This window comes from Marmota flaviventris, chromosome 1 (genome assembly GCF_047511675.1).
Source record: "Marmota flaviventris isolate mMarFla1 chromosome 1, mMarFla1.hap1, whole genome shotgun sequence".
Classification (NCBI taxonomy): Eukaryota; Metazoa; Chordata; class Mammalia; order Rodentia; family Sciuridae; genus Marmota; species Marmota flaviventris.
Window position 1 is genome coordinate 172,992,462 of NC_092498.1, and position 26,445 is coordinate 173,018,906.

Here is a 26,445-nt window from a genome sequence, read left to right on the forward strand (position 1 = left end):
GGCTGTTGGGACCAGAAGTGGTAGAATGTGTGCCAGAGAGTCATTACTAAAATTGATAGATTAGGAAAAAATAATGTAAGCACATTATTATAAGTAGAGAGATAAACACCAGAAGTGTCAGAATTCAAAGTTGCCAATTCTAAGGAAAAGGTCTGAACAGAGGGAGGGAGGTAGAAAAAGGGGATAAATGTTGCATTATTTCAAAATATTATTTTACTTAATGTAGATACATTGTTTTTATCAAAATAAAAATGAATGTTAAAGGATAATGCATAATGTTTAAAAGTACAGTCTTGTATTTCTCATATACTGGAGTTGATTCAAAGTTTTTCAATTTACGAAAACTTGCTTTTTTGAAAACAGACTGATCTAATTCTTCCAACTATGTCCACAAAATGTCCAATTCTTAAAAGTATCCAATAAACACATCCTTTGTCCCTAACACACTATATATATCTCCTTAAAATATCTGTAGAATTGAATTAAGGATGGCAAAAAAGAAGATAAAGAGAGAACTTCCATTGTAAAATCAAGGTTGCAGCAGGAAGGAGATGGTACCTTCATCCAGTGTATCTTAAGATCACCCAGAGGAGACCATAATTACAGGGTTAAGGGAAACCATTAAAAATTGGTCTAGTACCCTGGAATTAGCAAAAACTGTAACTGTGAACTGTAAATGTGCAAAGGGAGGAAGCAAATACCAGATAGTAGAAAGGGCTGCACCTGCAGAAGAGGGGCCCTGGGCAGGTACTGTGGCCTTCCTTTAGAGGAGCATAGCCATTGCCAACCCATTGTCAGGAAATAATTCCAATTTTGCATTCCCGCATGGTCATCCAGTATTTCCCACTGGAACTGTAATAAAAAACTAGTGATCAATGGAGCCCAGGAGATGCTAGAACAGAGCTTAGCCTCCTAGGGCACATAGCTCTATATAGAGAAAAGCACAGGGAACAAAGAATATCAAACATAAGCACTACGCAGAGTTGTTGTTAATTTACCTCTTTCTTGTACTCAGTCTCATAAAATAAGCTCCCCAGTTTTTCATCTGTTTAGAAAATAAGTATGAAATAGTCAATCATACCTGATATCATGTAACACTTGATAAATTGATAAGCACTTGTATATATATTATCTTTATGTGATCCTCAAAACAGTCCTATGAAGTACACAGGGCAAGCATTATCCTGACTTTACAGATGAGGAATCTGAGACCTTAAGAAAAGAGGAACCTTGCCCAGAGTTGCAAAGCCAGAGAGTGGCAGAACCAAAACCAGAAGGTATGCTTCCTAATACTCCAGTTCTTTCCACCATTGAATGCTGTCATGCTACTTATTCACAGTAGAAGTATAAAATTGACGTCCCTGTGAAAAAATCATTAACCAGCTTTTTTCCAGGCTTTGCACAGAACCCAGAAGTAGTCAACAAACAAGACAAAAAGGAAAATAGAGAACAGTTGCCCCTTCCATTCTCAAGAAATCACAAATAATGTCAGGGACAGAAGGAATGGAGTTTTTAGTAAATCACATTTTATATATCGTCAAAAAGAAGGTGTTTCTAGATCCGTCTCCATCCATCTTCGTGGGACCCAGGCCCAGGGAAGGCCTGGTCCATCCCACTGCCAGCAGACACTCGCCAGAGCTCAGGCTCCTGCACAGGACCACGTCCTCCGACCAGAAGACCCACTCCAAAGCTCAGGCACAGCCCAGACCCAGGCCCAGGGAAGGCCTGGGCCCATCCCACCACCAGCAGACAGCTGAGGTACTCAGGCTCCAGCACAGGATTGCTTCCGCACACCTGCATGGGACCCAGCCCCAGGGTAGGTCCTCATCCGCCACCCCCTCCCCACACCTGGGAGCCCAAGCCTAACCCACTTCCATCTTGGGACACTGTAGCTAACACCATAGCCCTTCCCACGAAGTTGCCTTTACCTTTTGACAACAGACAGGGCCTAGCAGCAGCCGCATCTCAGAGCAGGCATCCCAAAGACAGTGTAAGGCCCATCCTTTCAGCCCATCTCTGACTTTGCACCGATCTTGGGGCACCTCCACTGCTATCTCAAGTTATCTCCACTGTTGCCGCCACCACTTTTAGTTGAAGTAGCATACATCTAGGGACACCTGCAGTGTCTGGAAGCCCAACATAAAGGTGAGGTACAGATAATCTGCATGGATACTACAAGATTATAGTGTAGAAACTGTAATATCTCAGATCCATACAGCAAAAAAGGAAGACACAAATACAACATGAAAAAACAAGGGAAGAAAGTGCCCCAAACAAACCAGGGTACTACAATAAAAGAACCCATGGACAGCAAAATTGATGAAATGTCAGAAGGAGTTCAGAATGTTCATAATTAAAATAATTGTGAATTAAAGAATGACCTAAATGAGCAAATACAAGCAAAAATTGATCACTCCAACAAAGAGATAGGAGAGCAAGAAAGAGATAGAAACTCTGAAAAAAAATCAGAAATCCTTGAAATGAAGGAAACAAAATAAATAAATAAATAAAAACTCAATAGAAAGCATCACCAACAGACTAGATCACTTGGAAGACAGAACATCAGATAATGAAGACAAAGTATATAATCTGGAAAATAAAGTTGACTACATAGTGAAGATAGTAAGAAACCATGAACAGAACATACAAGAATTATGGAATAGCATCAAAAGACCAAATCTGGGGGCTGGGGATGTGGCTCAAGCGGTAGCGTGCTCGCCTGGCATGCACAGGGCGCTGGGTTCGATCCTCAGTACCACATAAAAATAAAAAATAAAGATGTTGTGTCCACCAAAAACTAAAAAATAAATATTAAAAAATTCTCTCTCTCTCTCTCTCTCTCTCTCTCTCTCAAAAAAAAAAAAAAGAAAGAAAGAAAGAAAAGAAAGACCAAATCTAAGAGTTATTGGGATAGGAGAAAGCACAGAGTTTCAAACCAAAGGAATGCACAATCTCTTCACTGAGATAATATCAGAAAATTTCCCAAGCATGAAGAATGAATTGGAAAATCAAATTCAAAAGGCTTACAGGATGCCAAATGTACAAAATTACAACATATCTACACCAAGGCACATTATAATGAAAATGCCTAGCATACAGAATAAGGATAGAATATTAAAGGCCACACGAGAGAGGAATCAGACAACATAGAGGGAGAGATCAATTCGTATCTCAGCAGATTTTTCAAACCAGACCCTCAAAGCCAGGAGATCATGAAACAACATATACCAAGTTATGAAAGATTATGAATGCCAACAAAGAATCTTATATCTAGCAAAATTAAGCTTTAGATTTGATGGTGAAATAAAAATCTTTCATGATAACCAAAAGTTAAAAGAATTTACAACTAGAAAGCCTGCATACAGAACATCCTTGGCAAAATAGTTCATGAAGAGGAAATGAAAACAATGATGTAAATGAGCAGAGGGAGGTATTACACTTAAGGAAAAACTAATCAAAGGAGAAACCAAGTCAAGTCAAATAAATAAAAATGGCTGGGAATACAAATCATGTCTCAATAATAACCCTGAATGTTAATAGCCTAAACTCATAAATCAAAAGACATAGGCTAGCAGATTGGATTAAAAAAAAAAAAAAAAAAAAAGACCTGACAATATGCTGCCTCCAAGAGATTCATCTCATAGGAAAAGACATCCACAGACTGAAGGTAAAAGGTTAGGAAAATCATACACTCACATGGACTAAGGAAGCAAGAAGGGTTTTCCACCAAATATCAAACAAAGTAGACTTCAAGCTAAAGTTAATCAAAAGGAATATAAAAGGACACTACATACTGCTCAAGGGAATCTTACACCAAAAAGATATAACAATTATAAATATATATACTCCAAAAATGCAGCATCAGTGTTCATCAAACAAACTCTTCTCAAGTTCAAGAATCAAATAGACTACAACACAATAATTCTAGTTGACTTTAACACATGTCTTTCACCATTGGATAGATCTTCCAAACAAAAGCTAAACAAAGAAACTATAGAACTCCATAATACATATAATCAATAACTGATATATACATATAGAATATTTCATCCTTCAATGAGCAAATACACATTCTTCTCAGAAGTACATGGATCATTCTCTAAAATAGACCTTATTCTACAAAGCAACTCTTAGCAAATACAAAAAAGTAGAGATACTACCCTGCATAATGGAATGAAACTAGAAAACAATGATAAAATAAATGAAATTACTCCAACACCTGGAGACTAAATAATATGCTACTGAATGAACAATGGGTTGCAAAAGACATCAAGGAGGAGATTAAAAAGTTCTCAGAGGTAAATGAGAACACTGATACAACATATCGAAACCTCTGGGACACTATGAAGGCAATACTAAGAGGAAAGTTCATTGCATGGAGTTCATTCCTTAAAAGAAGAAAAAGTCAATAAATGACCTAACATTACATCTCAAAGCCCTAGAAAAAGAAGAACAAATCAACACCAAAAGCACTAGAAAGGGACTGGGGTTGTGGCTCAGTGGTAGAGCGCTCGCCTGGAATGCACAGGGCACTGGGTTTGATCCTCAGCACCACATAAATATAAAATAAAAAATATTGTGTTCACCTAAAACCAAAAAATAAATATTTTTTAAAAAGCAGTAGAAGACAGGAAATAATTAAAACCAGAGCTGAAATCAATGAAATTGAAACAAAAGAAACAATTAAAAAGTTGGTTCTTTGAAAAAATAAATAAAATTGACAAACCCTTAGCCATGCTAATGAAGAGAAGGACAGATAAAACTCAAATTACTAACATACATGATGAAAAAGGAAATACCACAACAGACACTATAGAAATACAGAAGATAATCAGAAATTATTTTGAAAAAATGTACTCCAATAAAATAGAAAATATCAAAGGCATCAAAAACTTTCTAAAGTCATATGATTTGCCCAAATTGAATCAGGATGATATATGCAATTTAAACAGATCAATTTCAAGCAATGAAATAGAAGACACCATCAGAAGCCTACCAATCAAGAAAAGCCCAGGACCAGATAGATACACAGTTGAGTTCTACCTTTAATGAAGAACTAATACCAATACTCCTCAAATTATTTTGTGAAATAGAAAAAGAGGGAGCACTTCTAGACTCATGATGCTAATATTCCAAAACCAGGCAAAGACACATCAAAGAAAGAAAACTTCAGACCAATATTTCTACTGAACATAGATGCAAAAATTCTCAATTTATTTTCTGGCAAATCAAATACAAAAACATATCAAAAAGATAATGCACCACAATCAAGTGGGGTTCATCCCAGGGATGCAAGGTTGATTCAACATACGGAAATCAATAAATGTAATTCATCACATCAATAGACTTAAAGATAAGAATCATTATCATCTCAATAGATGCAGAAAAAGCACCTCTTCATGTTCAAAACACTAGAAAAAGTAGGGATAATAGGAACATATCTCAACACTGTAAAAGCTATATATGCTAAAACTAGACCAACATCATTCTAAATGGAGAAAAATTGAAAGCATTCCCTCTAAAAACTGGAACAAGACAGGGATGCCCTCTTTCACCACTTCTATTTAACACAGCTCTTGAAACACTCACCAGAGCAATTAGACAAAAGAAATTAAACGGATACAGATAGGAAAAGAATAACTCGAATTAGCATATTTGCTGATGATATGATTCTATATCTAAAAGACCCAAAAAATTCCACAAGAAAACTTCTATAACTAATAAATGAATTCAGCAAAGTAGCAGGATAGAAAATCAACACCCATAAATTATATTTCTAAATATCAGTAAAAAATCCTCTGAAAGGGATATGAGGAAAACTATCCCATTTACAGTAGCCTCAAAAAATAAAATAAAATAAAATACTTGGGAATCAACTTAACGAAAGAGGTAAAAGACCTCTACAACAAAACTACAGAATACTAAAGAAAGAAATTAAAGAAGACCTTAGAAGTTGGAAAGATCTACTTTGTTCTTGGATAGGCAGAATTAATATTATCAAAATAACCATACTACCAAAAGCACTATACAGATTTAATACAATTCCAATCAAAATCCTAATGACATTCATCATAGAAAAAGAAATCATGAAATTCACCTGGAAAAATAAGAGACCCAGTATAGCTAAAGCAATCCTTAGCAAGAGTGAAGCAAGTGGCATCACTATACCAGACCTTAAACTATACTACAGAGAAATAGTAATAAAAACAGCATGGTACTGGCACCAAAATAGACTGGTAGACCAATGGTACATAATAGCGGACATAGAAACAAACCCACATAACTACAGTTGTCTTGTATTAGACAAAGGCACCAAAAACATACATTGGAGAAAAGATAGCCTCTTTAACCAATGGTGCTGGGAAAACTAGAAATCCATATGCAACAAAATGAAATTCAACCCCTATCTCTCACCATGAACAAAACTCAACTCAAAGTGATCAAGGACCTAGGAATTAAACCAGAAACCCTGCGTCTAATAGAAGAAAAAGTAGGCCCAAATTTCCAACATGTCGTATTAGGTAGGCCCCAACCTCCTTAGTAAGACTCCTATATCACAAGAATTAAAATCAAGAATCAATAAATGGGATGGATTTAAACTAAAAAGCTTCTCAACAAAGGAAATAATCAGTGAGGTGAATAGAGAGCCTACATTTTGGGAGCAAATTTTTACCACTTGCACATCAGATAGAGTACTAATCTCTAGGATATATAAAGAACTCAAAACACTTTACACACACCCAAAAAAAAAACCAAATAACCCAATCAATAAATGGGCCAAGGAACTGAACAGACACCTCCCAGAAGATGTTATAAAATCAATCAACAGACATATGAAAAATGTTCAACATCTCTAGCAATTATAGAAATGCAAATCAAAACTACTCTAAGATTTCATCTCACTCCAGTCAGAATGGCAGCTATTAACACAAACAACAATAAGTGTGAGCGAGGATGTGGGGGAAAAGGCACACTCATACATTGCTGGTGGGACTTAAAATTGGTACAGCCAATATGGAAAGCAATATGGAGAATCCTCAGAAAACTGGGAATGGAACCACCATTTGACCCAGCTATCCCACTCCTTGGTCTATACCAAAAGGACTTAAAAACAGCATAACTATAGGGACACAGCCACATCAATGTTTATAGCAGCACAATTCACAATAGCTAAATTGTGGAACCAACCTAGATGCCCTTCAGTTGATGAATGGTTAAAAAAAAAAACTGTGGTATATATATACAATGGAATACTATTCAGCATTAAAAGAGAATAAAATCATGGCATTTGCAGGTAAATGTATGGAGCTGGAGAATATAATGCTAAGTGAAGTTAGCCAATCCCACAAAACCAAATGCCGAATGTTTTCTCTTATATAAGGATGTTGATTCATAATGGAGTAGGTGGGGAGGAGCATAGATGGATTAGATGAACTCTAGATAGAGCAAAGGGGAAGGAGTGGAAGGAATGTGACTCTACTTGGTGTACAATCAGAGATATGAAAATTTGTGCTCTCTAGGTGTAATATGAATTGTAATGCATTCTGATGTTTTACATAACAAATTAGAATAAAAAAAGAAAAGAAATGATGACAATAGAATGAATCTAATATGATTTCCCTATGTACACATATGAAATTACCTAAGTGAACCCCACCATTATGCCCACTTACAAGAATGGGGTTCTGATTAAAATAAGATACATCTTATGCTTGTATAATGCTATCAAAATGGATTCTACTATCATGTATAACTAAGAAGAATCGATAAAATAAATAATTTTTAAATGATTTTTTAAAAAAAGAAGGTGATCACAATTAAAAATAAATAAATAAATGAGTGGAAGAAGATTAGTAGAACAGAAGAAGGGGAACAGGGCAGGGAGGTCGGGGAAGGTGGTAGGAGCACCAGGACTGAAATGGAGTAAATTAAATTCCATGCAATGATGATTATGTCAAAATGAACACAACTAAACATGCAACTATAATGCACTAATAAAAGCATAAAAAGAAAGTGTTCAGTGGAGGAAAAAACATTCAAAAGAAATAAAAATTGGGGGGAAATTAGGACACTATTTAAAGAATATAATTGTTTGGGGGATGCTGGGGCAAATATAAGAAAATCACAGCCCCTTCATAATCCCCATGCCACAAAAAGACCAAGTTCACCAGAGGTATATTTTCTCTGTTTTGCTTCTCTCTTTCGGCCACACTCCTGTATAGTTACATATCCTTTGAGAATTTGAGAAGCAGTCAAGGGTGATTTCTATGTCCCAAATACAGGAGTAGTGGGGAGTACAGCAAAACAGCTCATTTTTAAAAGTCTAATTGAGAACTCTCCATTCTTAGTAATCTATTGCAAAAAATTCAGCTACTTATAATGGAAGAAAGTAACCTCCAAATATATCCCATTTATTTTAAATCTAGTTCACTAGTGTATAAACTACTCTCTCAGCTATGGTTCTGTGGTTGCAAGAAACAGAAACGGATTTGCTAATTTTAAAAGGACTGTTAAAGGGCAAATACATGGCAGACTAGAAAATAAGTTTGGAAACCATTAATAACCAATATGGACATAAAGGCCAGGAAACAGGGATCTCATAGCGGATATTATCAGATCAGAGTATCCATCTGGGACCAAGAAGAAACCTTTAGCTAAAGATTCAAATGCAAAGAAGGAACATCCACTTAAACAAGCTTGAAGTCATACACCAACCTTTAGGCTAAGTTTAAGCTTCTGATTACAGTTCCACTAAACTAACCATCTCTAAAAGAAATAAAAGTGCTATAAAGGGAAAACAAATATAGGATAGGCCTTTCCTCAAAATTTCCTTAATAATCTAACTAGCAGCAGATCATGGATTTCTTAAGACTATAATTTCCTAAAATTACATTAATAGTTGACCTCACACAACCAAATAAGGTGTTTTCTTTGATGCCTACAAAATTTCAAACTGAGAACTCTTCATCTCTACAAGTCTTACTTCCCATATTACCTGAAAGTTCCTTTCCATTTGATTCCTAAAGATAAAGTAGAATTTGCTCGTTTGGTAATAAAAAACTCATTTTGGAAACATTATCCTGAAGCTTCTACAAAGAATAAAATTCTCAAAATATCTAATGAATAAATTCATAAGGATGTTTCTGGGTCTGCTACTGCTAATAATGATGATGATGATGATGGTAGTAATATTAACAAGAGCAGCATCAGCTAACATCTACTAACCACTTATCATGTTATAAGCCCTTGACACATAATAACTCATTTAATTAACACAATCATGTAGCAGACAACATTATTATCTCCATTTCACAGATTAGGAAACTGATATACAAAGAGAGTGAATAATTTGTCCGTGGTCTATTATCCAACTCGAGACTAAACTCATGGCTGATTTAAGAGTACCAAGGCAACAAAGGATTTTCATTGAAGTAGGGAAAACAGATGTGTCAATGTGAAAACACTCTCCAAGAGGAATATGAGTACCGTAGCTATTCATAAAGACCACAAAGTTTTCAAGATGTCTACATCACCATTAACTCCAATATGTCATGAGCACTTATTTCTAGGAGTTACCAAGTACTGCTTTATTCCAATAAGTGGTGCAATTTTCCAGAGATACATAATCTAAATGGTTAGAAATAAGTATCTACCTCTTAAGATAGTATTTTCTACACTAATAGCCAGTTACTAATTATAGCAAAATTCAAAACGAACCAGCTATCATGCACCAGATTTTGGCCATCCCAAAGAAAACTCTTCAAATGAGAGTTTGTGTGACTCACAGTTTGATTATTCAAAAGGGGGTTTCTCCAATATCTCTATAAAATTCTTCTTTGCTCTCAAACCGAAGAAGATTTGTCATAAAGTTAGGAAAAACTTAAAATATAAGGTAAATCAAAATGGCTTTTCATCTTTAACTAAAGTGGTCATGGTCATGATTGCTGTAATAAAAATGACAGAAAAAAAACCCTAAAATTGTCAAAAACATAATTGATGATGAAAACAAATGTAAAATTATGGCATATTTCACCCTGGCCACCAAAGACTCTTGATGAAACGGCAGCCCTATAATTCCCCACAATGAATTCTCTAAATTAAAACACTTCATGCAGAACAGAAATTAAACAATGAATCAAAGAACAATGCTGTACCGAGGTGTGCTTATAAATACACCTAGCAAAGAGGAAACAATTACATTTTCCATGTAAAAACCAACTCAATGGTAACGTTTCACAGAAGGCTGAATAGGTATTTTTCCCATTGCTCAAACTTGGAAGTTCATTTCCTGTAATTCACTTAAGATCCAGAGTGACTGGGTAGAATGCAATTAGCTACACCAACCTGGCTGGCTTTCTCTTTTCTACAATACTAGCTCCACCAGGCAACTGCACAACTGACTTTCATGATAAATTTCATCCAACCCAATTGAAATGCCACTCTGCATTTTATTTTAAATGCTTTATCTGGCCAGCTGGTTTTATTTAACTATTGACCAGAAATGGAACAAGTGCATTCTTTTTCCATCTAGCATTAATCTTAGTAAACTTAGCTCCATTGGAACGTCTTAACTGCTGAGAAGAAAGCTAAAGTCAGCAAGCATACCACTGCATTTGGCTACCCTCAGCACATCATTTCATTTCCTCCCGTTCTCTGCTAACTATTGCTCAGCACTTTTGCCTATGAGGGAGGACAAGCAGGTGGTTAAGGAAGTTGTCCTGTCAGCTATATCTTTAATCCAAGTGTTTAAATCTCTGAATAAAAGAAAAATCAATGTTGTAAAGGCAATGTTTGTCAAGGCCATATAATAAATACTCTTACCTTTACAGACCGTTCTGGATGGATTTCCCTTCTTTGCTGAGTTTCAAAGCTACAAAAAGACAGAAACAAAAAACTGAGGAGTTCACAAGTAAAACACAAAATGTTTTCTTTCCATGTTTCTAAATAGAATTTCCATGTTTCATGGTATATGGTATCGAATAACCATCAAATAAACCATTGATAAAATCAGTAATCAAATAAACCATTGTGTCTCATATCCCCTGCCCAAGAGACCAATAAGAGACAGTCTGCTATGGCTTGGATATGGTATGAGAATCCTCTAAGGCTTCATGTATTGAAGTTTAATTCCCCACTCTGAGGTGTTAAGAGGGTGGAAACTTAAATTGTTTATGGTATTTAGAGGTGGGAGCTTTGGAAAGTCATTAGGGTAAGACAAGGTTATTAGGGCAGAAACTCCATGATTGAATCTGATAGTTTTATAAGAAGAGGAAGAGAGACCAGAGAGACATACATAGACACTTGCACTGCTTGTCTCTTGCCATATGATGCCGCACACAACTTCCAAACTCTGCCAGCAAAAAGGCCCATCGCCAGATGTGGCCCTTTGACTTTGTGCTTAAATATCAAAGGGAGATAAGTAGAGTAGAAGAAAGGGTCCGGGGGAGGGAGGAGAGGAAATACTAGGGAATGATATTGGCCAAATTATATCATGTGCATGCATGAATACGTAACAACAAATCCCACCATTATGTACGACTATAATGTACCAATATAAAATATGGGAGAAAAATAAACATTTTTATATAACTTGTCTGGTCTGTGATATTATGTTATTAGTAATAGAAAATAGGCTGATACACAGTTATTCATGGCTTGGATATGGTATGAGTATCTTCTAAGGCTTCATGTATTGAAGTTTAATTCCCACTCTGAGGTGTTAAGAGGGTACACACTTCTGTCCAGAACAGAGTCACACAAACCTAGACAAATCTACAGTCACATCTTTTAGGACATGAACACCTCAACAGGGGAATGGTTTACAAAGTGCAGACATGAAAATCAAACTAGACATTAGTATGGTACATGTAATCTGACCAAGCATTTATTTTCTTATTCATTTTGCATCTGCCTCACATGTTCCATTTCCACTTCCTTGAAAAAGTTTTATTTGGGGGAGCCTATTCAGTTTATGTGAGGTGCCTGATCCTTCAGTCCAGACTTCGCCACTGGTCTCTGTGCTTGCAGGCACAACATACTTTCGCGAGGTAGGGTGCAGTCTTCTCTCAAAAGAAACTTGCAAAGCAGGAAGCTACTTCACATTTCCAATCAAATCTCTCCTTGTTAATTTCAGCTCCCTGACCAAAATATGCTATATGCACTGACCACTCACATATCAACATGAACTGTGAAATGATACTGTTAAGTAATAGTAATAACTTAAGCTTTGAAGAAGCAGATTCTATAGGGACTCAACATTACTCATATGGTAGTTCTATGAACAGAATTGGAACATTCCCTTTACCTCATTCTGGGCTAGATTCTAACATCTCCTAAAGGATCAGTAGTTGGGAATGACCAAATACTCCTTTCTTTTCCCAAGGTTCTTCCCCCTCAACACATACCTTCAATATCCTGAATGACTGCTTTAGCTCTTATGGGGCTATTTCCCTCCATATTCCTCTATCCTAACAAAGAACTCATTATCCCTGATGCATGACCACCAAAGAACAGGTAAGACTTATGGGCTATGATATAAATCTTAGAATACTAATGCAGAATTCCATGGAAAAGCATCAAAAAATTTTCCACCCTTATTACATGGGATATAATAATTTGTGAAAGAATAGATAAAATAGCAAGATATTATACTTTGTGAAATCAGAAATGGTTTTCGTCTGAAACATGGAGATTAGGCTGAATCCCTTTCCACTTCAAACACATAGATATGCTAAACAAAATTTAGTGATGAATAAATAAACAGAGAGGATGGAAGACAGGGTTTCTCTTCAAAAACATACCAAAGGCTGGGGCTGGGGCCCAGTGGCAGAGCACTTGCCTAGCATGTGTGAGGCACTGGGTTCCTTACTTAGCACTATATACAAAAATAAATAAACAAATGTTGTCCATCTACAACTACAAAATTTTTTTAAAAAAAAAAAGCAAAGTAAGATCTCCATAAGATAAATACAAGTATGTCACACTTAAGATACATCAGAATGAAGCCAAGAAATACCAAAGATAGATAGAAGAGCCAGAAAGGAAAAAAAAAAAAAAAAAAAAAGATTTCTTGCAAAAGAACATGGCATTCATAAAAGTAAGAGCTAGGCAGCAAGGGAATAGCATGTTCAAAGTGCTAAGGGAAAAAAAGTTCAACCAATATTCTATACCCATGCTAAACTTACCATTCCAAAAGGGCACAGACATAAGGACATTATGTGGAGGGGGGAGTGTTACCATTCACATAGTTTACTTTGCTAAAAGAAATACTAAAAGGCATAATTGAATAAGGAACTGATCCCACACAGAAGGAGTGGGGAATAGAAGCAATTGAAAAACTGAGAAACTGGCAAACATGGTGGTAAATCTAGTGAATTTAATAATAAATAATGATTATTGCTGAATAATTATTAATCCCTGGTTATAAATAAGGGGGAAATCAATGATAATAACAACTAATATTTAGGGTTTGCAAATAAAGTGAAACTGTGTGGTTTACCACAATCATATGGAACAAAGAAAGGGGGAATAAATAGGAGGAAGAGAGATATGATTAAGTTGCTAAAGATACTTGTTACTCTGCTAATTCACTTATTAAACCAGCATTTCTTTCTCTGTGAAGCCAAAAACCCTAGCACACATGCTCACAGAGATTCATACAAGAATGTTCACAGAAGTCTTGCTGGAATGGCAAAAAGTGCTGAAAATAACCCAACATCTGTCAACAGTACAACAAACACATTTTTAAAGATTCATACAATGGAATATTAATACAAATTTGAAAAATCAATGAAACCATTACCTGCATCAATGGTGTAAGAGAAAAAAATTATAGAGGGCCATACATAATGTTATTCCATGTATACAACATTCAAAAAAAGCAAAAACAAATACCATATAGTTTAGAATTCAACATATGAATGGCAAGAAAAAAAGCAAAGAACTTATTTACACAGAATTCAGGCTGTCTTGAAAGGAGATGTAATAGGTGAGAAGCACTGGAGGCATTTTGGAATATGATGACGCTTTATTTTCTTGGCTTAGAAAAAGGTATTGGGATGATCAGTTTATCATTTTCTTTAAAGTATGTATGTATGTACATACACTTTCAAAAATTATTTTGTACAAATATGTAACAACAAATCCCATCCTTATACAAATATGATGCACCAATAAAAATGTGGGAAAAAAGATTGAAGAAATAGAAAAAAATTATTTTGTATGTATTCTCTATTTTAATTTAAAAACACATAAGAGTTATCACCAAGAGTAGAACAAAAAAAGAATATAAATTTCCAAATCAATGGTGGAAATAAAATGAAATAAAGTGAATTCTCCAGAGAATACTATAATGGAAGGGAGAAAGAAGCAAAGGAAAACAAGGTGAGTATAAAGTGAAAAAAAAAAAAAAGTATTTCAAATAAGTTTAAATACATCAGTAAACAGAACAGATTAAATATATGTAAAAATTAAAAATTTGCCAGGTCAGGTTTTTAAAAAAATATCTTGCTATGTGATGTTTTAAAAAATACATCTAAACATGAAGAAGGCTTTAAAGGAAAAGTATGAAAAACCATACACCACACAAATTGGAACCATGAGAGTGCTAATGGAAATAAACTTATATTAGGTAAAATTGAAGTTAGCTATTGCTACATAACTAATTGCTCAAAAAATTAGTAACTTAAATAAATAATTTATTATCTCTCATGGCTTCTATGGGTCAAGAATCTGAAAGACCATTTTTCTTCATGCTACAATGCCCATGGCCTTAGCTGGAAGACTTAACAGTTAGGGACTACAATCATCTGAAGGCTAATTCCTTCCCATATCTGCCAGCTATTGTTGAGGGTTAGCCAAGACCATAGCTAGAATACCCACACATGGCCTCCCCACATGTCTTGGGTCTCCTCAAAACATGGCACTAAATTCCAAAGACAAGAGTTCCAAGAAAGACCGGAAGATGCTGTATTGTTTAAGCCTCAGGCTTAAAAATCACATAACACTATTTACACTGCACTCACTGGTCAGCATAGCCACAAACCCCTCCCCTAGCTCAAACGAAGAAAAGAAAGACACACACATCTCCAAGTGGAAGCACAGCCAATCACATTGTAAGAAAAGCACATGGGACTAGGTAAATGTGTCGGTGTCATCATGTTTGGAAACCATAATTGGCCTCAACATTCTTTACAAGTATCTGTGGAACATAAGCAAAAACATGACTATTAGGCTATGAGGGTGGTCTCAAAAAATACAAAAACTTTTCTTATCAGACTGCACTACAGATGGAAAGCAATTACAAAATGAGATTTTAAAAATACGTTTAAAAATTAGTTTCCCTTTCTTAACTGGGGCTGGACAAGGACATTGACCAAATCCCACTGCATTAGGGTCCATATCTGGAGTCCTAGAAAATCACCAGTCTGGTTGAGGATAAACTGGATTTGAAGTGTCCTTGAGACATCTAAAAGACAACATCCAGGTAAACAATTAAATATGCTGGTCTGTAGTTTAGAGAGGGGACCAGGGAGTGAGGAGCTCTCTAAAAGCAGGAAGTAATGACAGTTGTAAATATGGATGTAGGTGTCCAGGGAGATGGTATCCAGCAGAAAGAGAAAGGAACCTACAGCTGATTCTTGAGGAAGTTCAACATGTAATAGTTGCGATGAGGAGGGTGAATCCTACACAAGAGAAAGAATGGCTGCCAAAGAAGTTAAACAAAAATCTCAAGCATCACAGAAAGGTCAAGTGTATAGATACCAAAAATGTCCAATATGAAAGTCACTGAGGAATTCAGCAAGAACTAATGGAGACAGAATGCACTTTAGAGGTGGTTAAAAAAGAAGTGGAAGTCATTAAAGGAAGACTATGAATAAAGACAATCTTGACAAGTGACTGTGTAAAAGTAGGTAGCAAATGGAGGACAGGGGACTGAAAGAGGGTTTATTCATACAGTTTTTAACATAAACAACCTGAGCATGTGTCAGGGTGATAAGGTGGTCCATTTAAGACAAGGAAGCTGAATGTACAGGGGAGAAAAAGGTAACTAATCCTGAAGGTTCCCAAGAAGGTTGGAAAAGTCAGCTAGGGAGACTGGTCTTAAATAAAGCTTTGGTCTAACGCTAAGCATTTAATGCCTTCTAATAAACATTCATGCTGTCACCTTAAAGTATTACTTTCTCAGGTGTTTGTTTTCTCTCCTCAATTAGAATCTAAGCTCTTTAAAACCTGTGGGCTTTATTATTCAAACCAACGTACCTTATTTACACACTTCAAGCCCCTGATTCTATGCCACCACCCATAGTCATTCAATAAATACTTTTGTTCTTTTTTTATTGCATTCTTGATATACATGAAGCAATTATTATGGTTGTTAGGTTTTGGCAGTACTAGAACTTGAACTCAGGGGCTTGAGCATAAGAGCCTTCTACAACTGAGTTATATCCACATCCCCCATTCAATACTTGTTGAATAAACAAGTCCATGTGGATTTTACAGTCTTTGTGTGCATCTCTGGTGCCTGAAAATGTGTGTGTAGGTGTGTATGCACGGTGAGCGCGCATATGTTTGCTCTAATTATTCGAAGTGGGAGCAAATCCCAAAAGTTTTTGTTCCTATGCCAAAGTACATGCTCCAGCCAAAAATCAGGAAAGCCACTCAAGCCTCCCTCTCTTTCCCATGTTTTTCTTGACTCCAAAATTCAAGAATCTAAACTACAGGCCACAAAAAAAAAAAAAAAAAAAAAATCACCTATAGCTCCAATGTTAACACCACTTCTTACACTCCTCAGGCCCAACTCCCCCACATTTTGTTCTAGGGCAGACAATCTCTATGCCCTTCATATGACCTTCTGCAAAACATAAATTAGATTTAAATGAATCCAAATAGGTTTGGGCTTCTGCTGCTCCTAAAAGAAATCAACATGGAAGCAGAGCAGAACAGGCCAATAACACAATGATTTATCCTGGTTTTCAGATCTTACAAATCCTAAACCCTTCAATCCATGGTCCAGCACCCAGCTCCCTTAAAAACTGATATGAATTTAAAGAAACATCTTTCCCAAATATAGAAACCTGCTTTGATTGTGATTCATCTTCTCCCATTTGAAAACTATTACTGGAAACCATCCAACCGCACCTTGCCTAAGGGAAGATTGCCTGGAACTGAGGGATTTGCCTCCATTGTTAAGTTCTGCAGACCTTACCTGACTTAAATGCCACGTTGAAGGATTGGTTATTGACCTTTAAGTCTTTAACAGTTATCTACATACCTAGGAAAGAGTCTGTGCATTCAGATACAAGAATGAAGACACTGAATAAATTCAGCCCTGATTTTCATTTTTATGCGACATTCAGTGAGCTGTTACTGCACACAAATTATTGCAACATTCTTTCAAATGATAGCCAATTTCCAACTACGAGAAGATTCTTAAACCTCTTTCTAAAACCTTTTTCTAATATCGGTGAGAACCAGGCAGTTGGAAAACATAGCCCTGGTTAAACTACCTGATGATAAATGACTATTTTAAGCACATGGGATTATTTGAGAATCTGCATACTGACTTCACAAGATATAGCAGGAAAGACTCAAAAACCTGACACTTCTTGGATACATTCTTAGAAGTTTTATATCCATTTATACATATTTCTTATTGAATTCTTTGAAAATTTAGATACATTTAGAGTTCAGAGGGGGTAACCGGAATAATTTTTAATTTTGTGATAAGCCTGGAAAATGAGCCAATATTGTCAAAATAAGTATATATAAGGCTTTCCACTAGACCATAAGTTCAAGAATAATACGGACCACGTCTCACTTGTTCTATGCTTAATCTACATCCTCTAGGACCGTGACTAGCATGTAAGATACACTCAAAATTTGCTTTATAAATGTGGAGAAAAAAGAATTTAGTTTTCATTATTATTAAATGTGAACAATGATTAGGAATTCTAAAGCTAGTTTTGTGCTTTGTTCTTGTTTTTTTTGTTTGTTTGTTTTTTTTTTTTTCATCTCTTATTTTGGACTGAGACTTCCATAAAATTAAAAGACCTATCTCCACAGAAGCCTGCCTTTCAGTAGCCTCACACATGCATGCACATGTACACACAAACACCCCACACCCTTGTCACACCTGTTCAATACTGTCATATTTGCCAGGTATTGGAAAAGTAAATTTACCAGGTAGCACAAGATCTAGAAAATCATTAGGTGACATCTGTGGAACAGAATACCAATCAGCCAATAATTAGCATCTGAAAATTCATAGAATTACAGACAAATCAAATTCCATGAAATCTCGGGGAGCATGACCTGAGTTGGTTTGGTGCCCTGACAATGGTGGTGGTGGTGGGGGGGGGGGTCAATGAATCATCTGACCACCAGACAGGACTAGAAAGTACTAGACTAACCCCAGGGGGAGACACTATGACAATGTGACATTTGCACAGGGATGCCCTAACATGGCCCCAGTATGTTTTCTCAGAATGGGATGACATTTTAAGTTAAACAGCTCTGTTCCCAATAGCACAGGCCCTCCCCAAGCTCTACTAGCCTGAATTTGAGAAAAGGAGGTTCATTTTAGGGAGAAACTAAGATTATGCAGATACAGTGTTAAAATAATCCATTTTTAAAAGAGACCAAACCAGATATTCAGTGTTTAACTTCATTCTTTACCTCTCCATCATTACATAGACTGCAGACAGCCTTAGTCTGAAAATCCACTCTCATTCAAGCAAACTCCTAATCCTGGAGCATCCTCAATGGATACTTATCAATGCATGCTGAAACCAGTTCAAAAGTTGTGCTACTGAGAGGCATGGAGAGTGACTGTCAGTGCCCTGTGGCCTCACCAAACCCCTGCTGCCTGGAACTGCTGTCCACATGCTAGTTAGTCCAAGGACACACGGCCACCGCTGTTACCACTGCCTCCAGCCTATCTAAGGTCACCTTTCTTGCATGACTGCCTCCTCTTTCTAAAGGAAGGAAACAGAGAGGTTGGAGAATGAATGCCAACTCCCATTTCGTTTCTGCAGTTGCCAGTTCTACCCCCCACAACTTGAGGAAAGCACCCTAAGGAAGGAGTCCGAGATGAGTGGTCCAGCCTCCTACCAGACTAGGGGTAAATGCCCTGCCTCTACCACGTGGCCTGTATGTGCCAGCTGGATGTGCATCCCCCCCACCCTAAGCCGAGGGTGACTGTTCAGCCTGGCCCCCCTCCACTGCAAGTCAAGGCAACAGTCTGTGCTCCTACTGGCTCCTGGCCCAGTGCTCAAATGGCCCAGCTACGTCACTGTGGAGAGGGAGTCTGGTTGTGCCCTCCTCTGAACTCTCCATCTGGAAGATTCTCTGGCCTCCTTCCCTCTCATTTTTAATCTGACAGACACTGCTGGACAGGGAAACTCAGAGCAGCCCAAAGTTCATCTTCCCTTCCCCGCTTCTCGGCTGGTATAATCACAGGGGCAGAACAAGGTTGGCATGGACCAGGATGCCAGGAATTAAATGAGGGTCCCTGACCACTGGACCACATTAGTCCTGCCTTCCAAAGTCTTAATTAGTCCTCCTCCACCTGGCACACCCACTTGTCTCTGGAACCCACAGAGGTGACAGGGTAAGATGCTGTGCTCACAGCAAGGATTCAACAAAATATTGGTTGAGGATGGCGGTCACAATGCCTGCTGGCACATGGCTTTGCAAAAATAGTTTCGAGGTCTGGGCACCAGCAGCAAGATTTCTGCTTCCCTTTCTAATGCAGAGTTCTACTAGCATTATTCTGAGTGATATTCAGCCACAGAGCTCAATTTGGAAGCAAAATGATCTTAACAAACAGTGGCAGACTTGACAGACAGGCTGCTGAGCCTAGGGACCAAAACAAAGGATGCAAAGCAAAAGAAAGGAAGGGTTTATGGCAAAAGGAAGACAGGAAATGAACGCGGCATAGAGAAATGAGAAGGGTATAGCACTAGATAACTCAGTTCTACAACTCTGAACTGAGCTGGGAGCATAACAGATTCGGGGGTGGGAACAATGAGGGGGAAATCAAGGAAAAGGAACAGGGCAGCATCTGTTTAGAATTTTGATGCTGACACAGACACAGGGCTAGCATGGAATAGATTCGACAGTAACATTTGAGAGGTTCCAAAAAACAATGAGTCTTAATTCTGTCCTGTTTTGCACCTCTTGAATTATAGTGACACACCAAAATTTGCTATTTTTCTAAGAGGACATTGACAGATACAATGGAAACTCTGAATACATTTTTCCCCTCTGCATTCATTATCACTGGCCCTTTTCCACAGGCCTATTGCAGACTAAATTGGATTTTGGATCACTGGTACTGAGGCGCTGCAATTAATTAACAATAGAAACATAATATTTATATCCAGGCCTAACAACATCTGACATTTAAACTATTCTGCCAGTCGGGCAAATTCCATTCGACAAATTTTCATTTTAATGAACATGACAGGCCACAGTTTACATGATAGGCCAAGAAGCAGAACAGAGTTGATCTCTTGGCATGTGCTTTCAAGGATTGGCCATGCTGCAGGAGAAATAGGCTGGGAGACTGTCAGAATATCAGAGAGACCTGAGCCCTAGTTCTACCCAAATAGACCAAGGGCATACCAGCCCATGTCCCTCCCTAAAGATCCTAGGACGAAACTGTCCTTGTTATGCAAGCTCACAATTAAACACTTACTGTCCCTTATGATCCACTGGATAATTTTTCTATCTTTGGGCTGCTGACATTTTGGGGGGTACTAAAATCCCTTAGTCCTTCCTAATTAAAAAGTGATAAACGTTTTGCAAGGCATCCAATAATGTGCAAAGTACACAAGAGTTGGAACTGATGCAGCTTTTTCCGTTGGCACAAGACTGGCCTTCCTTATTTTGCCAGATGGTGTATCTCAGTAAGTCCCCATTCCCTGACTCAAGTGAGGGGCATTGTCAATCCAATGCTAAAGCTGAGACTGTCTTTAAATGCTATCTTATTTTGCATTATACTAACACCATGGGCATAACATTTATTCTTGCTGAAACTTTCACAGCTAAAGAAGTTTCATTCTTCTATGACTCATTATTCAAGCTAACTGAAGATGATACAGATGATGAGAAAATTCCACACCCATAAGAACCATGTGCATTTGCTGGTGACCAATGTTAGAGAGCAGATCTCCCAACCTGACTCCTCCTCGAGGGGCTACTGGTCTAAAGGACACTAGGTGAAATAGTGTGGATATTTCCAAACCCATCTCTACTACCCTAGAAACACAGATGTGAAGGATCGAAATGAAGACAAAAAAGCAAACCATACATTACAAGGCAGATACAAGCTTAACAGATGCAGGAAACAAAGTGAAACCCTAACAATGAATTGTTAAGAAGACCCCTTCTTATTGTAAAGGCCATACAAGTCTAGTTCACATGCCTAAAACATGCCTTATCTCCCAGCTTTTATGTCAATTCAAAAGGACTGAAATAAAGTTCCATTTTAAAAGTAATATTCTTAGAGTATGGATTTGGCTTCAGGGTTACAATCTCAACAAATGAAACAGCCACCTTCACAGAGATTTGTCTTTAAGTTGTGTCTCTACATCCTAAATGGTAACTATGTTATTTCAGATATGGCCACAATACCAGAACATTAAGCACCAATAGGATGAGCTGGGATTGTGGCTCAGTGGTAGAGTGCTTGCCTAGCATGCATGAGGCACTGGGTATGATTCTTAGCACTGTATATAAATAAACAAAAGATCCATCAACAACCAAAAAAACAATTTTTTTTCAAGTACTGGCTTGATGGTAGCATTTCTGCTATCGATCTCAATTTAGAATCAGTAAGACTTCACTTATGTGAAATCACATGTGGACAGACACACACCAATTATAATAACCATCACAGTTCATGGCTTTACATGCATCCACTCATGTATAACACCATAAGTTACATTAAGAAGTCTGTTATACACTAAAGAAAGGGTGATTACAGTTAACTAACCTTCCTAAAAGGTGAAGTCCAAGGTTGTAGGCATGTAAGTGGCAGAGCTGAGGTACAAATCCAACACTGTCTCCCTCCAGAGTCTGCTCTACACAACACAGTGGCATATGACGGCATCCACCAGGGAAAAGGCAAGAAGGAATTGATTCCTTTTGGCAATAGTCAAAATATCTTTTAAATATCAGGTATAAAACATTTTCAGACCACCAGATGCTTATTTAATTTTTGAAAAATCAATTTTATGGAGATGCTATGAGTAGTTACATGTTTGTGAGCGGCTGGTTATATTCTTGAAAAAGTAGAAGCCTGTAGATCTAAAAATGTCTGTCTGAAAATCAGGGGGGGAAATAAAACCCTAATCAGAGTGAATGAAAAATGTTTGACAGTACACAAATAAATAGAATCTGTAACTTCAACATGCCTTTGTTGCGGCACAAATGGTCATATCAAATTCTGAACACAAAAGATTTAACATGCTTATTGTTGTAAACAAAGGCATTTGGTTAAATGAAAGTCCCATCAAAGCTTAATAAGTGAATTCAAGTGAACACAAAGTAAAGGGTTATATACTTTCTGTGGTTTCAGTAATAGCTAATCTAATAATGGTAAATGGAAGGTTATTGTTGATTCCTTTGCCTCTGTTTCATAAATTAGATAAAGCAACCTGGCAGTTACAGTACTTTAGAGTTTTATTCGACTAAGTGATTTTAAAGCTATCTCAAAATATAACCAAGTCATGACTTGAATGACTGCTGAATTGTACCTTGCTTTCTGTCACCACATTAGAACTTTCACCAGTGTTAAGTAAAAAGCTTCCATTGAACTAAAACAATTCTATAAAGCATATTTCTATCTTCAGAACCAAACCATTTAGAAGGCAAAGTGTCATTGATACAGTATTATCTGATATTCCGTTTCACCAGGGCTGAGCTTGTAAAATTTCAACTATAAGAGCAGTCAAGTGTTATTTATTTCTTCTGATCCTAAACTCGGGAACAGTAGACTTTCTCTGCCTAATGATTTTTTCATAGCACATTTCCAATTTTCTACTACAGTTTATTGATCTGGAATACTAAAATGGTTTTCCTCCCTGGCTAAAGAACACAAAGCCTATGCCCAGGGTCCCGTGGGATGAAGCTCTGAAGACGATCGTGGTGGCATCTCATCAGGCAGCTGAGGGACAGTAATATGAACCAAGGCATTGTCCTTACTAAAATGAGGTGCTGATTCAATCTTGGGTCTTTTCATAACAGGAAACATATGCTGAGCCTCTGCAATTGGAGATGAGGTTCAACACCTTCAGCTAAGAGCCAAGAGTTGCCCTTCACAAAGGCAGTCTATTTTCCTGCATTTTCCCCTCGTGCCCTGATATGGTTACTTTCAATTACCCTGATAGCCCAGGAAGAAAAATATCCTTCTCTCCATATTTCATTCACATAATAAGAATCTGCAAGCTGTTCTGTATGACAGATGAGGACTGTGTGCTGAAGCAACTTGTTCCGCCTGTCAGCCTCCAAGAACCCACTGCAATGAGATACAATTGTGATGACATTACTAGAGAAGAAGTGGGTCAAATACATGGTCACTTTAAAACAGAATGTCAACTATTCTTTCTACTCCAGTAATTTGATGCAGTGGTATTCAAAACACACATACATATATACAATACACAGAGAGAGAGAAAAAAAGAAAGAAGAGTTCCCTATCATTATCTTAGTGTCCACACACACACAACACAAATGCAAACATTGCTAAGATGATTGTTCCGCATGCTCTTAAGTGACTTTTTCAGCCTCCAGCCAATTAGCCAAGAAACGCTTATTAAGCATCTAGTAGGAGCCAGACACTGAAGTAGGTACTGGTAGTAGAACACTGAAAGCAGACACAGCCCCTTGCCCTTGTAGCATTCACAGTCAAGAGTAAAGGACAAACATTAACATGCAATTGAGATTAAAGTAATAAAGGTTGCAAAAAAATGAAATCCGAGGTACTAAGGGAGCTTGCAATAAAAAAAAGTAATCCAGTCTTATGGGTTAGAAAAGGTTTCCCTATGGAAGAGCTGGTCAAGTCTAGGTTTCAAGTGTAATTAGAGGTAGCAATGGAGGAGATGAGGGGAAGAGGGCCAAGCACAGGGCTTTTCTCTTTAAAATGACTCTTTTCAAAGAAACCATTCTGATAAAAACAGCAAGATGCAGTAGAAAGCCTAATGGACTAAAGAAAGCCACAGAGTCTACCACTGGGAGTAATTATCTATTCTCTATTTTAACCCCTCATTTAAAAATTTAATTAATTTTTTAAAATTTTAAACATTAGTATAACTCTGTCCTATCTTGCCACTTAAGGGCAAAAGTTAATCATAATCACAATTTCTTGCTGATCTACATATTAAGGTAGATCTTATTTTTAAAAATCTAATTTATCTTGACTGTACTGACTAAAACCCATGGGTTATTTTTAAAAATATGTTTTGACAGCAGTGAAACTTGTAGCACATACAATACTGACAGCATGAATTTGCTCAGGGTACAAGTACATGGAAATTAACAGAAGCAGTTGGTAAATTTAATTTACAAAAAATTTAAAAGATTGCTTATCCTGATTTGAATATATATTTATTGAAACATCACATTGTACCTGATAATTATGTACAAGTATGTGCCTGTTTAAAGAATAAATAAATTAATAAAAAGACTACCAATTAATGCCACAATGGGTAGAAATGAAGAAGAAAAGTAGTCCCTTCTCCAACATTTGGTCACAAAAATCCTATTTTTTCTGCATAAAATTGTTTTGGATTATTATTCATCTCTCACAGTACACATTTTTTTCCATGGGATCAAAAAATTGGAAAAGAGAGGGAAAGCCAGACATATTTATGAATATGTTTGCCCTTTCTACTAAACCCCAGAGTATGCCATTTGGATGATTTTCTTTCCAAACTCAAAGTCCATCTCCAGAATCCAGAAATAATAAAAATTGCATTGGCATAACTGATGGTTGAATTTGGTCCTAAAAACTCAATGACTGTGTAGGGCAACTAATATAGGGAGTTGTTTTTTTCTTAATGTGTTTAGCTATTAACATCAGCAATGACTTAGGTGACTACTTTAAAATGAACACAATTCATAGCTATTGTAAAGAAACAGACTGTATGAACCATGAGAATTAAGTATAGTGTGAAGGGTAGCAGAATATGCCATTCCCAAATATGCCTATTTGGCATAAAACAAAGCACTTTAAAAAATAGCAAGCACAAGAAGAATGTTCTGACCCTCCCCCTTTTCCTCTTGAAAGCAAGAGCTAAAACTCTCAATGGAAAAACTGTCCTCCCTATAGGAAAAGGAAACTAATATTCTTGTAAGGACCAGAAGTTGAACCAATAGAATACTGTATAAACAAACCTTGTTACACTAACCTTTATCTTCCTAGTCACTTCTTCACCCAATTAACTTCCTTAACCCAAGCCCCCGTGCATTATCACTTTTTCACAATATACTGCTCTCGCTCTCTCTAATTCAGCATATAAGTACTCAACCCTAATTTCATCTGTGGGCCCCTGTTTCCTTATGAGGGCTCCTATGCCACAAAAATTTATATTAATTAAATGCAAGTGCTTTTTTTCCCTATGAATCTATCATATGTCAATTTAATTCTCAGAACTAGTCAAATGCGTAAAAAGGTAAAGGTAGAATTTTGTTTCCCCTACATCTGTACTTAGATCTTGAGTAGGGTTCAATCTGGAAGGCATATTTGAGGAGGAGTGTTGGCCAAATTAGAAATCACCTATTGGAGGGCAACTAAGAATGGGGCAGTTTCCAAACTTCACAGAAAGAACCTAGGGATATTCTGCCTGGAGAAAAATAATGGAAGACAGGAAATGTGCCTTTATGTATTCCATGGGTTATTCATTGCTAAAACCATCACTGAACACTTCCTTTAGACAAAGCAATGGAGATATGAGACTTCCTTATCACATGGAAGACAAAAGACACTGTATCTGTGGCATTCCACAGAATATGGCATAGCAGAGAAAAGCAGAGATTCTGGAATCACCACTAGAATGTAAGCTTGCAGCATGTTGAATGGCAGACCCTCTCAAAATATGTCTGCCTCGGCCCCAAATTTCTTAATAAGACACCTATAGCACAAGAGTTAAAACCAAGAATCAACAAATGGGACGAATTCAAACTAAAAAGTTTTTTCTCAGCAAGAGAAATAATATGAGAGGTGAATAGGGAGCCTCCATCCTGGGAACAAATTTTTACCACTCAAACATCAGATAGAGCTCTAATCTCTAGAGTATACAAAGAACTCAAAAAGTTAAACAACAAAAAAGCAAATAACCCAATCAACAAACGGGCCAAGGACTTGAACAGAAACTTCTCAGAAGAGGATATACAATCAATCAACAAATACATGAAAAAATGCTCACCATATCTAGCAATCAG

The 26,445-nt window shown here is 37.0% G+C and overlaps 1 protein-coding gene across 3 annotated transcripts in view; it reads right to left on the reverse strand.

Annotated features, from left to right (window-relative positions):
* The window catches only part of Fhit (fragile histidine triad diadenosine triphosphatase), a 1,433,463-nt gene that overhangs the window by 1,383,381 nt on the left and 23,637 nt on the right, over positions 1-26,445 (reverse strand). For all 3 annotated transcript variants that reach the window (XM_071609242.1, XM_027951322.2, XM_071609246.1), the window contains exon 2: positions 10,822-10,870. The gene's annotated coding sequence lies outside the window, so the exon portion shown is untranslated. The remainder of the gene's footprint in view (positions 1-10,821; positions 10,871-26,445) is intronic.